This window comes from Orbicella faveolata, unplaced genomic scaffold (genome assembly GCF_042242905.1).
Source record: "Orbicella faveolata isolate gen_17 unplaced genomic scaffold, um_ofav_v1 contig_25, whole genome shotgun sequence".
Classification (NCBI taxonomy): Eukaryota; Metazoa; Cnidaria; class Anthozoa; order Scleractinia; family Merulinidae; genus Orbicella; species Orbicella faveolata.
Window position 1 is genome coordinate 13,106,603 of NW_028301553.1, and position 14,734 is coordinate 13,121,336.

The window sequence follows — 14,734 nt, forward strand, 5'->3', positions numbered from 1 at the left end:
TGATCTTTGCGAGCGCAGTTAGTCTCCGCCATCTTGCACGTGTGAAAGGTAAATAGTGGAAAATTGTGTTTACCGTAATTTCAAAGGTTTGTCCAAAGGCTTGCGTCAGTGGGTTGATGTTACCTGATCTGAGGCATAAGCTAAATTTCCTTACTTTTTCAGTTTTTTTTTTTACATGTTGAAGCCATATTGTGGAATGAGGAGATGTGTTTGAAGACCTCCGGAGGAATGGACGCATAAGGTAAGCTTTTTAACTACCTTTAATATTTAATTGAGAGTTATCGGACTAGGTAATAAGACAGGATATGAACGTGACATTTGTGCCCATCAGAGATTATTCTGCGTTATCAGGGATAAATAAACCAACAAACCTTAAGCGCAGTATTTGTTGAGATGTCCCCATTAGAGATGGGTCTGTTTACATCAAGCTGATTAGGTAACTTTTAAGTTACCTAATAAAGCTGTAATATTTGACTTTTAAAATCAGAATCGTCACTTGTTTCTCTGTTTGGATCTGCTACAGGCCGTATTTTGTACAGATTCTTAGTTCTTAGATAATTTATAAAGGGAAGCAAAAGAGGCTCTTGTTTGGATCATGTTGGTGTATTTGATTTGCAGACTGCAGACTGCAGACTGCAGACTACACTTAAAGCTAAATGGCACTCCAGTTAGTCTGAACATCACTCAGGCTAGCCTGAATAGTTCTCACATTAGCCAGACGAGTGTTTACATTGTTTACGGTTTGCTTTCAAAAATGGAAAGGGGAATGCAACACAACATAGTTGTATTATGCAGCTATCAATGTTATGCCTGAGAAGGGGGTGGGGGGAACCACGGGATAGGGTGGAGACTTTGATCAGAAACAAAAATTTGGAATCAAACTTCCTAACCCTTGGGATAAGATTTCAATTCAAAGTTCCTCACCTGGGGAAATGGTTTTGAGTTCAAGGTTACCCACCAGGCCGAGAATTTCAAGCCATCTGAAGTAAAGAATATGTACTTGCATTTCACAAGACTTTTTCATTGATCATGCTGCCCCAGTGAAAGGCAGTGGGGAGGCTCTACTCTCTTTATATGTAAAATTTATATACTAATACAGCTGCAAAAACAAGCTTCAATAAGACTTTGTTTTCTTTAATAATTTGCACTCAGCTGATGAATTCACAAACCCAAAATATTACCACACACTATTCTAGAGTCAACATGTACAGTCATTCTAGTTTTTCATAGAATCTAAAAATTTCAATTATGAATGTTAAAGTTTATCTTGGTTCTTTCTTCAAGTCATTATTGGCCCACTTGCTGTAGTTTCAACAAAGTGCAGTACTCTTCAATGAATTTATCTTACCTTTCGTTCCTCCAGTTTATTGCAACTGGAAAGCGTAGAAAACATGCTCAAACTCCTGGGAATTCTGGGTACTTTCAAGATGGTGGAGCACTTGTATCCAAGCTCCCCGCATTCAAAACCCTGGTCGCTTTCGTCGTTTTAACATTGTTCAAACTTCCTGACCCTGGAGCCAGCATTTTTTTAGCATTGTTCAAACTTCCAGATCCCAGGGCCAACATTTATGTTCAAAGTTTGCTAAAATTCTCCACGTGGGGTGCGCACAGACGTTCAAAGTGCCCACCTCGTCCCCCCCCCCCCCCCCCCTCGGGCATAACACTGATAGCTGCATTAGTTAAAAACTGTGCAGTCTGCAGTCTGCAAATGTGTACCAAAGGCACCCACAGTAGAGTGTCAACCAGTGTATTATATTTGCAGACCCCAGTTGCAGACTACACTTAGGCCTAAATAGCGCTCAGTTTAGCCTGAATAGTGCTCAGGTTAGCTTGTTTACAGGTAGCTTTTGGTAACAGAAATGGAAGTACAATATTGGGTTAGAAATCTCCAGTCTGCAGCCTGCTGTCTACAGTCTGCAATCTTCGGATGTCATATACTGAGTGTCAAAGGATATCAGTGATCAACGTTCAATCAAGATTACCCTACAAAGGTTGGTGCAGCTACATGCAGACTACTCTAAACTGTGGAAGAATTCAAAATGGCAGGAGCCAAAAGCTTCTTCTTGTTTTCAGTAACTTCACCCTTGTACATGTCATCTCCCTCCTTAGGTTTTAGGACTTTGTTTGTCTAAGCATCCAAACACCATTTTCTCCTGAAGCAATACAATAACACAAGCTTGGCTTACATGTAGTACTGTTGCAGAACCAGCTAGGAAAGCAGACTTTTAGTGAAGAAGTGGTAAGTTCTCCGATCATTAAGCACCTTGATTAAGTTTACTATGATACAAACAAACTTTAGTAGATGTTTTAATTTTAGCAATAGGAATAAGCTTAACCCCAATTCTATATGGATTTCTTTTAAAAGTCAGTGCTGTGGTCCAAGAAAATTTACTAGGAGCCTAAAGGTGCCCAGCACATCAGCTTATATGAAAAAAGGAAGTTTTTCCAGTCACCCAAAGGCAGAAGTTAGTCACCTGTGGCACCCGGGCACTTCTAGAGCACAGCCCTTGAAGTACACTTTGATGGCATGAAAAATATTAGCTAAAACTGTCCAAATGCACAGCTACTCAAACTGAAGGCAGAAGATCCAATACAAAACTAGAAATACCTCAACAACAAACACTTTGTGCTTGTGTCCTTGTCACTGCTTCAGGGGGTGTCTGGAAAACCCGAATTGTGAATAGCGAATAGTCATGAATAGCAAATAGCGAATAGTCCCGAATAGTGCAAATAGTCTCGAATAGTACGAATAGTGGCGAATAGTCGCAAAAAGTGGCGAATAGTGACGAATAGTCGTCAATAGTCACCACTTTAGATCTAATATCCCGCGTTAATTAATTATCCAAATAAGCAACAGAATTTCTGTGAATTTATTACCTTTTCTTCTCCGGACTCAGGCTAGGGCTGTCCATCGCCGACATTAAGAAAACAGAAAACACAAGGATAACCTAATATAGATGTAATTACACTTTTGGGGTGGTTAAAACAGAAGAAATTATGTTTAGAAACACCTTTTGTCCTGTTAAGCGTCTGTGCTTTTTAGCGGGAAAATCCCATCCTACATTGCTGCAAGGTTGACTGCGAGATACTGGGTACCCTATTTGCTATGATTTGCCACTATTTGCTACTGTTTGCCACTATCCGAGATTGTTTGCCACTATTCGCACTATTCGAGACTATTCACACTATGCATACTATTCGCTATTCATTATTCAGGACTATTCACTGTTCGCTATTCAGGACTATTTGCTATTGACTATTCGGATTTTCTGGACACCCCTGCTTCAGGCGTCAACCGTGTGACAACTTGATGACTCCGGTGACACTGCCGTCTGTCAGAGCTTAATAATGACTTTGTGTCAAAGAATCAATTTTTTCCAATTAATTTTTTTTCATATTTTTTTCATGAGGTCTCAACATGGTCTATCTGACAATTAAGAGAAATCTTGTTCTTTAAAATTGCCAATTTAACCCTTTGATACCAAACTTTTGCCAAAAATACCGTTTTTAACTGTTTAGTCAGGTTTTTTGGCTGCCATGACACTAAATAAGCCTAGTAAGTTTTGCTAAGAAAGCTTTCTTTTACCAAAAGGAGAGATTTTTTGAGGATTACGTACAAAATTGAGCAATATTTCAATTCCAGGCATACGCATAAGCCAAATTTTTTTTTTTTGGCCATTAACCGTTCTCAGTTTTGTTTGCTGCCCCTTTCCTTTCTTTTTTTCTCAGCCCTTTTACTCTGGCTACCTTTTGCATTGCACGTTCTTGCTGTGAAAAGTTCAATGTTAATTACAGGCGAAGCCTAGAAATGGACCTTGATCAATCATAGGCGTAGTGGACCATTTTACCACCGGTTTTGCACCAAAACTGATAAGTTAAATGTTGTTTTTCGATTTGCGATGTCAGAATGTCATCGATATCTAAACCTGACCATTGTACGGAGAGCCTAGCCTAGTCTACTATCTGCTTATCAAGAATATCTGATGACATTTAAATTGATGATGTCACAAGCGATACAAAGAGCACCGACGACCATTAATTACGCATATATGCATAATTGGGGCTCAAAGGGTTAACAAATAGATTCCATGTTCCTGTGCATCTGTTCAGTAGTAGATCGCAGATGAAGTCAAAATGCGGTAAAAAATATACGGTGTATGAGATGATAGTTGAGTGTGCATGAGGTGATAGTTGAGTGTGTCACTGATGTTCTTACCACATTTTGATGTCTTTTGTGATCTTTTACTGAACAAGCACAAGGCAACAATCAGTTTTAAACAGTGGAGAAGCCAAGAAGTGTTTTAATAGGTCCATTCGATCAAAAGTAAGACTAATCAAAATGTGAGAATAATTTGATTTACATAATTTAGGTTATATGGACACCTGAAGCAAAACTGTCAATGGTTAAAGTTCTATTGGTTCTAAAGTTAAATAGATCAGTCAGGGGGTTATGAGACAATACTAAAACAAACATTGAGTTCCCAGGGTAATAATATTATAAAAAGAAAGTGAAGAATGATCATCGCAGTAAATTTTCCAATTTAAGCAATTGGAAAGAAGAACTGCGGTAGTAGATGAAAGTGAAGAACGATCATCGCAGTAAATTTTCCAATTTTTTCCGCAGTTCATATATGAATTATTTCACATAAACTTCACATCATTTCGCTCCTCACAGGAAGATATGAACTCAATTAAGTGGCCTCGCTCCCAATGTATGGCTTCATAGCTCAGTTGGTAGAGCATCACACCGGTATCGCGGAGGTCACGGGTTCGAATCCCATTGAAGCCCTGATTTTTTCAGGCTTCTTCTTTCCAATTGCTTAAATTGGAAAATTTACTGTGATGATCATTCTTCACTTTCATCTACTACCGCAGTTCATATATGAATTATTTCATATAAACTTCATATCATTTCACTCCTCACGGGAAGATATGAACTCAGTTAAGTGGCCTCACTCCCAATGTGTGGCTTCATAGCTCAGTTGGTAGAGCATCGCACCGGTATCGCGGAGGTCACGGGTTCGAATCCCGTTGAAGCCCTGATTTTTTCAGGCTTCTTCTTTCCAATTGCTTAAATTGGAAAATTTACTGTGATGATCATTCTTCACTTTCATCTACTACCGCAGTTCATATATGAATTATTTCATATAAACTTCACATCAGTAATATTATAATTGTTAAATGGGAATTGGCTGAACCAGATAGCTATGTTTTTTTAGGTCCAAACTTGTGTGCTTCAATTTAACCTGATATATTAGACAGATGAATCAGTTTGACCATTAAAACTAATGTTCTTTTTTGCTTGATCAAGGGATCTGTAACACTGGGAAGATAAGAGGAGAGGGATTGGGACTTACATGAAGACCCCTAACAATTTGTGGAAACTCAAATTAAGCATCGTATCTTAACGATCACTGAGCTGGACTATCAGACAGCAGTATGGTAAGTGCACATATTGGCCTGTGATCACAGAGGTTACTGGGAACATTTCAGTTCTAGATGTACAATATGACAAAAAAGATTAGTCTAACATCAGAATCACACTAACAAGATATTATCTAAGAAACTTGTTTAGGAACTTGGACGTTTTGCATGTACCAAGTGGACCTTTTGAACAAGAAATACGTGTAAATTGAAAGAACTGGCCCAGATTGGGATTGGTTCTACCCAGCAAATTCTCTTTCTGAATTTTTTGATTGGTGAAGCAAAGAATTGGTCCCACATACACACACACAAAAAAACAAGTTACAAGAAACGACTCCTTTTTTGGAGTCTGGACTGTTTGTATGTGCTGAATGGATCTTGAGCTTTGAACAAGAGATGGGTGTAAGAACCGACTTGTAAAAGGGTTGGTTCCACGTAGCAAATTCTCTTGGACCTCATTTTCTTGATCTGTGACGTGCATGTAGAGACCTGGTCCCACAAAAAAGGTGGAAAATGAGAACTTGTTTCGGAACCTGGACTGTCTGCATGTGCTGCATGTGTTGAGCTTTGTACAAGAGATATCTTGGGTAAAAGAACTGACCTGTAAAAGGGTTGGTTCCACCCAGCAAATTCTCTTCCTGAGTTTCGTGATCTGTGAGGCCCAGACTTGGTCCCATAAGAAGCAGGTGAAAATAAGAACTTGTATTGGAGCCTGGACTGTCTTCATGCACTGAATGGATCTTGAGCTTTGTACAGGAGATGGGTGTAAAGACTGACCTGTAAAAGGGTTGGTTCCACCCCACAAATTCTCTTCCTGAGTTTCTTGATCTGTGATGCAAAGACTTGGTCCCACAAAAAAGATACAAAACAAGGACTTGTTTTGGAACCTGGACTATCGAATGGATTTTGGCTTTTTACAAGAGATCGGTGTAAGAACTGACTTGTAAAAGGGTTGCTTCCACCCAGCAAATTCAGATTCTGTGAAGAGCCCAAAGATCGTCTACGTAGGAGGTTAGAACAGAAATCTAGTTACCCATTTATACTCCTAGGCTGAGACAGCCACTTTCTGAGAGTGAAGTGTCTTACCAGAGTACGCTGGCCAGGTTCCTTGGATTAGGAACCAGTTAGCACACCATGCCAGCCATAGATCCTTTGCGTAAATGGCGCCTAAATTTGAATAACAATAGTTTATACATCCTTAGCCTCGTACTCATTTTTCAAGACAAAGGATTTTTTTACATGAATGCGAGGCTAAGGATGTATAATAAGTATTGTTATTTAAATGTGGGCACCATTTATGCAAAGGGTCTATTAATCATTTGATCTTAGTCTTTCTGGTCTTTCTCTTTTTCAGGTGGAGACAAATCAGAACAAAGCAAGAAGAGGATGAACACATTCACCATCATTCAAGATGGATGATTTTATCGCAGTCCAGGACCCAGGTAAACACGTGTTCTTATGCACAAAACGTAAGCTAGCTCAGATTCTCAATTATTCTCCTGAAGTTGGATCTGAGCGCACTCTTGACAACTGGCACAGCTGTCTAAATTCCATACTATTTTTAGATTAATCTACCTTGAAAGGAGCTATATTGAGTCTGTTTAATTATCTTTAGTTGTTTCACTGTGATTTCCTTCGTTTCGACATGCTCCGAGTAAAATATAATAGCCGAACGCTCGCATGTGAACAAAAACAAAGGTGTGTCTGACTAGGGCCCTTTAAGTAGAATTTTCTGTCGTTCGCTGATTCTTTTCGGGAGGGTGGAGTAAATAAGTATAATAATTTTTCAGCGGATTAGCTGCGATTGAATCTCGTTTTCGTTCACTTTTCTTATGATAACATAACTCAGGAGAAAATGCGTGAAAAACTATTCAAAATATAGAAAGAATCCCCTTGTTTTTTCGAGTTATGGGAACGCGAGGCACAAGCGAATGTTTCCACGTCTTTTTCGTGTTCGTCAAACTTTCACAAGTGTTTCTGTAATTTGATAGAAACACGGAGAAAGTGTTTTATATTTCGTTGCGAAAATGTTGCGAGAGTAAGAGAGGAAAATTATTCGTTTGTTTCGGTTGATCAAAATGTAAATTTTCTTTGCTCGTGCCTTCATTGTTCTATAGGGCCTTGGTCACTTGTGGTCACGTGACAAAGTAAACGCGATTGCTGTTTGAGAATGTTAGAAACGTTTTGGAATAATTTAAGAACTATGGCTCCTACTGTGAACACAAAAAAATAATAATCGTCCAACGTGGATATTTTGGTAACCTTGCTTAGCTGCTGTCAAATAATTATAAATTTAATCCGGTTGAATTATTCATACCTTCATCTCAATGCTGATTTACCGCCCTGACTGAGTTGACTTGTAGTCAGTCCGAGAAATCACTAGTCAACCACGGACAGTTCCTCTTTGTTTGTTTATTTTATGATTTTTTTTTAAAATTCTATCTCAATTTTGAAAGGGGTACAAACAGTAAACAAGCGCGTCCATTGAAAAAAGAAAATAATAGTAAAAATATAAAAAGAAAAGAAAAAGGAAAAAATAAAGATCCGAGCTGTATTTGAACCTGTGACCGTCTTGAATTTCAGATTGGATAGCGACAGTGATCTCCACTACACCACGCAGTACACATCTGATTATCGACACAAATAATTCATCAAATATCACAGCTTCTGCCTATTTAGCATTTGAATGCTGCAAGATTTTTTGTGAATATGTCGTTGATATCTTGAAAGTTTTAAATTCAGAACCAAGGATAAATTTTGGCCTAAATTATGCGTTTGCAATTTAACAAAATTTTGCGGCTTTCAAAAAAGTACGATTGGAAATGGTTCCTGGTCGTCGCCTTTCGTGACACTTCCGATCGTTTATCGACATGAAGGTGACTATGTTATATACACGTAAGTGCATGAGAGATTCAGTGCACCCGACAGTGTAAACGACAGAATCAAACTATTGTCAGTACGTGGAGGGGAACTTTTCTTTTAAGAAGAGACTTTTCTTCGGGAGCGTTTCAGTTACTTTTGGTGGGGGCCGGGGTTGGGGGTATGGGGGAATGGGGGGGGCATCCTTTCTCAGAGGATTTGTTTAAAGTGCCCCTATGATCAAATTCTCCGTATCCATTTTTTTGTTTTACATTTTTTAACACAATAGGTCTTTCCTAGATATGTTGCCATATTTCAGTCTATCACGAACATTAGGACTCACGTTTTTTGGACCTTCATTTCCGAGAATTTACGGCCGCCATTAATTTTCCTTATTCCAAGTCTTGGTCGAGAATTTGAGTAAATGACGTCATTTACTCAAAAATACCACACGGGTTAAAATTATAATAACAAATAGTAGAATTCTACTAGTATACTAATGCAAATGCTGCAATCTGATTGGCTAAGCTACTCGTATACTATACAACGACAACAACAACTTTATTATGACTCCCATAAAAATTATTTACAATTTTACAGAAATATATACACATTAAGTTAAAAAAGCTTGACAATAGTAACAGCGCGAACGCGCAGATAGCCTGGACTAATCTAGGCGGGCCACATCTATATTTATATTAGACCATTAATACATAAATAAGATTGTTATGCAACTAGTTATAGAAGGATTTACAAAACCGTTTAATACAAGTACATTTACATGTTTTGATTGACGCTAGGAGCTATGATTTACTAGAGATAAACTAAACTATGGGTTGAAATTAATCAAGAACTAAATTTAAGAACTTGAGTCAGGGTGTCGACTTCAACATAGTCATCCCTAACTGAAAAAGTCTCGAATAAAAATCTACGAATTGTTTTCTTAAAGATTGGTTTAGATAAATCTCTCCAGTCTGGAGAAATTTGATTCCATAATATCGCTCCAGTTCTCGCAAAATGAGCGTTTGAAAATTTCCGACTTAACTCCTTTCCCAAGATAATTCCCTTTTGCGGCATGCCTTGTGTTGTACCCATGAATTTCATTTGACCTAGTGAAAAGAGCTCTAATAGGCGAAGGAGTTAATTTTTTTCCAAATATCATGCATGAGATTCACAATCGCGTCAAAATATAATATATATTTACAGGTAAAATCTTTGATTGAATGAAAAGAGGAATAGCATGAGCATCACTGGGCGCAAAATAAATCAGTCGAAGAGCTCGTTTTTGGAGAACAAGTAGTTTGCCAATGTACGACTTGGCTGCGCGACTCCATACACAAATCCCATAGGATAAATATGGCAGAATAAGCGAGCGATAAATCATTAAAAGAGTTTCAGTTGGAACAAGGTGTCTTAGTCTGGCTAGAATTCCAATAGTCTTACTTATTTTCAACAAGTGGTGCTTCCACTTTAGGTTACAATCAATAAGAATTCCCAGAAATTTCACAACATCTTTATGATCTAGAGAACAGAATTTATTGGCTCTGTTATCATACATTTTGATACTAATTTCCTTATTAATCTTCTGGCTCGGACAAAAGATAACAAAATTGGATCTCTTGATATTTAGAGTAAGCTTATTTACAATTAACCACTCCGAAACTTTACTCAACTCTGAGTTAACTACTTGTTCAAGTACTTTTAAATTTTTGTGAGCAAATAGGATAGTGGTGTCGTCCGCAAAAGAAAGAAATTTAATTTATCAGAAGATTTATGAATATCATTAATATAAATAAGAAATAAGAGAGGACCCAACACAGATCCCTGGGGGACACCACAAGGATTTAGTTCTTTAGGTGAGACATGCCCATCGATTTGGGTTACTTGGGATCTTCCCTTAAGATAGGATAACAACCATTCTAGTATAATTCCTCTGATTCCATAGCGGTACAACTTTTCTAATAGAATTTCATGAACAACTGTGTCAAACGCCTTTTTCAGATCGATAAACACTCCAGTAGAGAACATCCCTTTGTCCATGTTGTGTTGGATCCTATTTACTATATCAATTAATACATGCTGTGTGGATTGTTTCTCTCTAAAACCGTACTGTGACTCATAAAACAGACTTTTTATCTCAAAGAACGATTTTAAGCGCTTGCACATTAGTCTTTCAAGCATTCTGTTGAATATAGAGAGCAGCGATATAGGACGATAATTGTTGGGGTCGGTATCCTCACCACTTTTGAAGACAGGGACCACTTTAGCTAGTTTTAATTTACTAGGAAAGGTTCCCTCAAGGATCGAAGCTCTCATTATTTCCATTAGTGGTTGACTAATAAAACATTTTCCAACTTTTAAAATACTAACAGGGCACGAGTAAACTCCATGTGACTTGGTCGAAGGTAATAGCGATATCTCCGATTCTACTTCACCAAGAGTGACAGGATCGAAATAAAAGGTCTTTGGATTATTAACAAGAAATTCCAAAAAATTGCGTTCCGAGTGGGGTAGCTAAGCAGCTAAAGCTGCTCCACATGAAGCAAAGTGTTTGTTCAGGATGGAAGGTAATTCCTTCTGATCGTAGATTAAACGACCTCTGCTTTCATGATTTTTTTCATTTTTTTTTTCCTTCCGCGATTAATGAGTTCACTTATACCTGCCCAGGTCTTTTTCATGCTGGAAATATTCCATTGAAAATAGTTATGAAAGTATTGTTTCTTACTTAGGCTAATTAGAGTTGCAATTTTATTTCTATATAGTCTATATTGATCTTTAAAGGTAGAATGGTATTGGCTGTTCTTAATTTTGATTGATTTCCTTATACCCTTGGTAATCCATGGTTTAGAAAGTTGTCTTGCTCTGCGTTTTGAGACAGTTTTAAAAGGCGCGTGGGTGTTAACTATCTTGTTGAGTTTATTGTAAAATTTTGAAAACAATTTATCGGTGCTCATATTTGGTGGAGAAATTATTTCATTCCAGTCAATATTTGAGACCTCCGCTAAAAATTTAACTTCCGAAAAGTGCGGAAAATCACGGACTTTTTTAAAATCCGTTAACACTCCTTTTCATTAGGTTATTTGACATTACACAGAACTGCGAAAAGTGACCACTGATATCTAAAATTATATTACCACAGGATAAGAGATTGGTTGTATTATTTACAAGTATGTTATTAATTAGGGTAGCGGAATTTCCGTAAACTCGGGTAGGTTTATCTATTAAGGGGATAAAAGAATAGCTCTGTAACGAGAGTAGAAAATTATGCGCATAATCGCAGCTTTCAGATTTGAGGAGGTCGATGTTGAAGTCGCCAGCTATGTAAACAGTTTTCTCAGGCATTAAACCGTTCAACCGTTTCATTAAAATAAGAAAGAAAACTCTCCGGAGGATTGTGTTGTCTATACAATACGCCACAAATAACATTCTTTTTGTTTGGAACAAGAATTTCTGTCCACAAGGCCTGGAACGCCGGATTAGACGTCCTTTCAACTACGGTATAATCAAGATTCTCATTGATATAAATTCCCACACCTCCAGCAGACAGAGGTGTCGGGACATACTCAAAAACATAGCCTCTAATGTTTGGATTAAAATCAGTTTCCTTTAAATTCATTATTCTGGTTTCAGTCAATGCAATTATGCTGAACTAAAAATCTAAAGAAGTGAGTTTGGAGACTTTCAAGATTTCTTTTTAAGCTCCTAATTGTGGAAAATAGAGAACCCGCTATTTTTACAATGAGAGCTATGCAAAGAGCATTTGTGGTTATAAAAACTATTTGGGGAATAATACAAACTTCGAATGTGTTGATTGAGGATGTTAGAATCGGGGTTGATCGAAGTATCTATGCCTGTATTTAGAGAGAAAAGGTCGAGATCATGTATACTGTGCAATTTCTCAAGGTAAGTATTAGGTGTGCGAGAGATTGAAGCGCTGTTATTGAACAGGCCATGGGCGACAGCAATATTTGCACCATAACTGAATAAGGTAATTCGCGAAAAAGGTTTCTGTTCACATTAATTTTTCTAGAGACTTGTCGATCAGAAGCCATCATTAAAGGATAACAGACACCTTATTGGAGTGTCAGCCATTAGAGTGCAGTAGCCGTGGATCGTCCACGAAATGCGACTTTTTTTTCTCGTTTTTCCGAAGTTTTGGAAGAAAGTTTAGATGTAAATAGATAATTAAATTCCTGAGACGACTAAAAAACAGGAAATTGATGGTTTCTTGACTTTAAAAACTTGAAATTATTGAAAAACCGGGTGCGCGCGCGTAAACAACTGCAAATTACCAAGGACAATTCAATACGTGCGATTTTGTTAAAGCCTGAAGTTCAATAATGCGGAGAAAAATAATTGGGAACCGTTATTTGCGTTAATTTCAGTTAGGAGTCTACTAAAACAATTCGCTCTCGATTTCTAGGAGGTGATAGTTGATTCGGCCTTCGGCCTCATCAACTATCACCTCATAAAAATCTCGAGCTCATAATCTAATTGTTAATTAGTATAGAAAAATTGCACGAATATAAGAGCCAAAGTTTTTGTTATTCTTTACGGGAATTGCTGTACTAATCGTTATTATAATTTCAACCCGTGCGGTATTTTTGAGAAAATGACGTCATTTACTCCAATTCTCAACCAAGACTTGGAACAAGGAAAGTTAATTGCGGCCGCAAATTCTCGGAAGTAAAGGTCCAAAAAATGTGAGTTCTGATGTTCGTAATAGATTGAAATTTGGCAACATAATTAGGAAAGACCTATTGTGTACGAAAATGGATGTCGAGAATTTGATCATAGGGGCACTTTAATCTGCAGTGTGTATTTCAACAGATCTTTGCATCCTTCATCATTTCTTTTTCTGGCTGGTGGAATTCGTGAAACATGTATTTTACTGAGAACTTAGGGAACTTTTTTGTAGTCACGTGACAATCTAGACGTGATTGGTACCACTGCGTCGTCTTGCAAAACTTATCTTCACTGTTAGTCTTGCTGCGATTTCATTTTACCTTGGTGAAAGAATTAAATGTCTGTTCAATATGTCTTGACGAAAATATTTATACTTAGAAGTTAGGTGGAGAAATTAATTAGTTAAACAAGAACATGCTATTTTAGGCGTTGCTTATATCTTTTCCCGTTCTTTAAAAGTTTTAAGCGGTCAAAACAGTGAACAGGCGCATCCAAAAACAAAACAAGAAGGCAAAAAAGAAAAGTTCCGAGCCGTAACCGAACCTGTGTTCATCTAGACTGTGGAGCGGGAATGATCTCCACAAAACTGAATCAAATAGCGTTTGTTTGTTTTCCATTTCGTTTTGTTTAGCTTTGTTTTGGTTCCTTTTATTACTGCAATGTAGTTTTCATTATGTTTCAAAATGGAAAGGAAAGCCAACATTTGCTACGAGACTTTCTGTCGAAAGTTCCTCCGGCCAATCATGGATCTTAAGCTTGACAAAAATATAAGAGATTAAAGGCCGCCGCACATTAGCCGATTTTTTTGTCGGCCGACAAAAAATCTTCACTTGTCGGCTAGTGTGTGGTGAATTCAGACAAGTCTGCGACATGATCGGGGATTGTCGGGCGATATCTGGCAGTGCTAGATCTCAAAATGTCTTGTCGGGCCTTGTCAGCTAGTGTGCGGTGGACCAAGACAATTTGTCGGAGCTCGCGCGCTCCTCAACCAATTAGGAAATGTCACGAGAGTCACGTCAGTGAAATAAGCGCCATCTTGATTTTGGATGACTCGGCCCCAAGCCCCAAACCTTAACAAAGTTAGACACAACAAGCAAGCATGGCCCAGTACTTTAGTCTTTGGTTGTGATTCATTCTCCGGCACACAGCTTCCACACTTCCCCTCGGAACGAGCTACTTCATTCATGATTCTTAAGGCAATAGATCACTAACAAGTCACAAGTATACAATCAGCCTTAAAATAAGAGAGGAAGCGGGTACAGTGATTACATTGGCCCAATGAAAATAGAGGTTTCAGCAATATAACGTCTTACTGATGGTGTTTTGAGCTTCGTCTAACGAGATCTAGTGTGTGTGCTACCCTTTATGTTAAGCTATTACTCCTTTTAAATACCGTAAATCTTCGCATTAGCGCCCGGGGCGCTTATTCAAGGTGGGGCGGGGGGCGGGGGGGGGGGGGGGGGGAGGGAGCGCTTATTTAATTTTTCCTAAATCGTAGCCTGACATGATCATTTTTTTAATATATCATCTGCGCACAAACATCAACATAAGCTGTTTATTGACATAAAAAGCTGATCCTAAAGCTTAAATTGCGGCACCGTTAGTACTTAACGTGTTCACTAAACGTGTTCACAAACTGAAACAATGTACAAATCTAATACTACATGACGAAAACTATACACCCTTTGTCTCATTACTCGTCCACAAAATGGGGGAAGGGGAGTGGGGCGCTTATTCGAGGGGGCGCTTATTTTAAATTTTGGCC

The 14,734-nt window shown here is 38.1% G+C and overlaps 1 long non-coding RNA gene and 1 pseudogene across 6 annotated transcripts in view; one reads left to right on the forward strand and one right to left on the reverse strand.

Annotated features, from left to right (window-relative positions):
- LOC149109032 (uncharacterized) overlaps nt 1–14,734 on the forward strand; it is a 16,531-nt gene continuing 1,797 nt past the window's right edge. Inside the window, exons 1-6 of one of the 6 annotated variants that reach the window (XR_016208821.1) lie at nt 1–86; nt 163–241; nt 2,110–2,239; nt 5,312–5,442; nt 6,779–6,866; nt 10,656–10,771. This is a non-coding gene — a long non-coding RNA (uncharacterized LOC149109032). Of the gene's footprint in view, nt 87–162; nt 242–2,109; nt 2,240–5,311; nt 5,443–6,778; nt 6,867–10,655; nt 10,772–14,734 lie in introns of those variants that run through there. The other 5 variants (XR_016208817.1, XR_016208819.1, XR_016208820.1 and 2 more) reach the window with 5 other exon arrangements.
- LOC149109033 (uncharacterized) lies at nt 5,664–6,569 on the reverse strand (annotated as a pseudogene).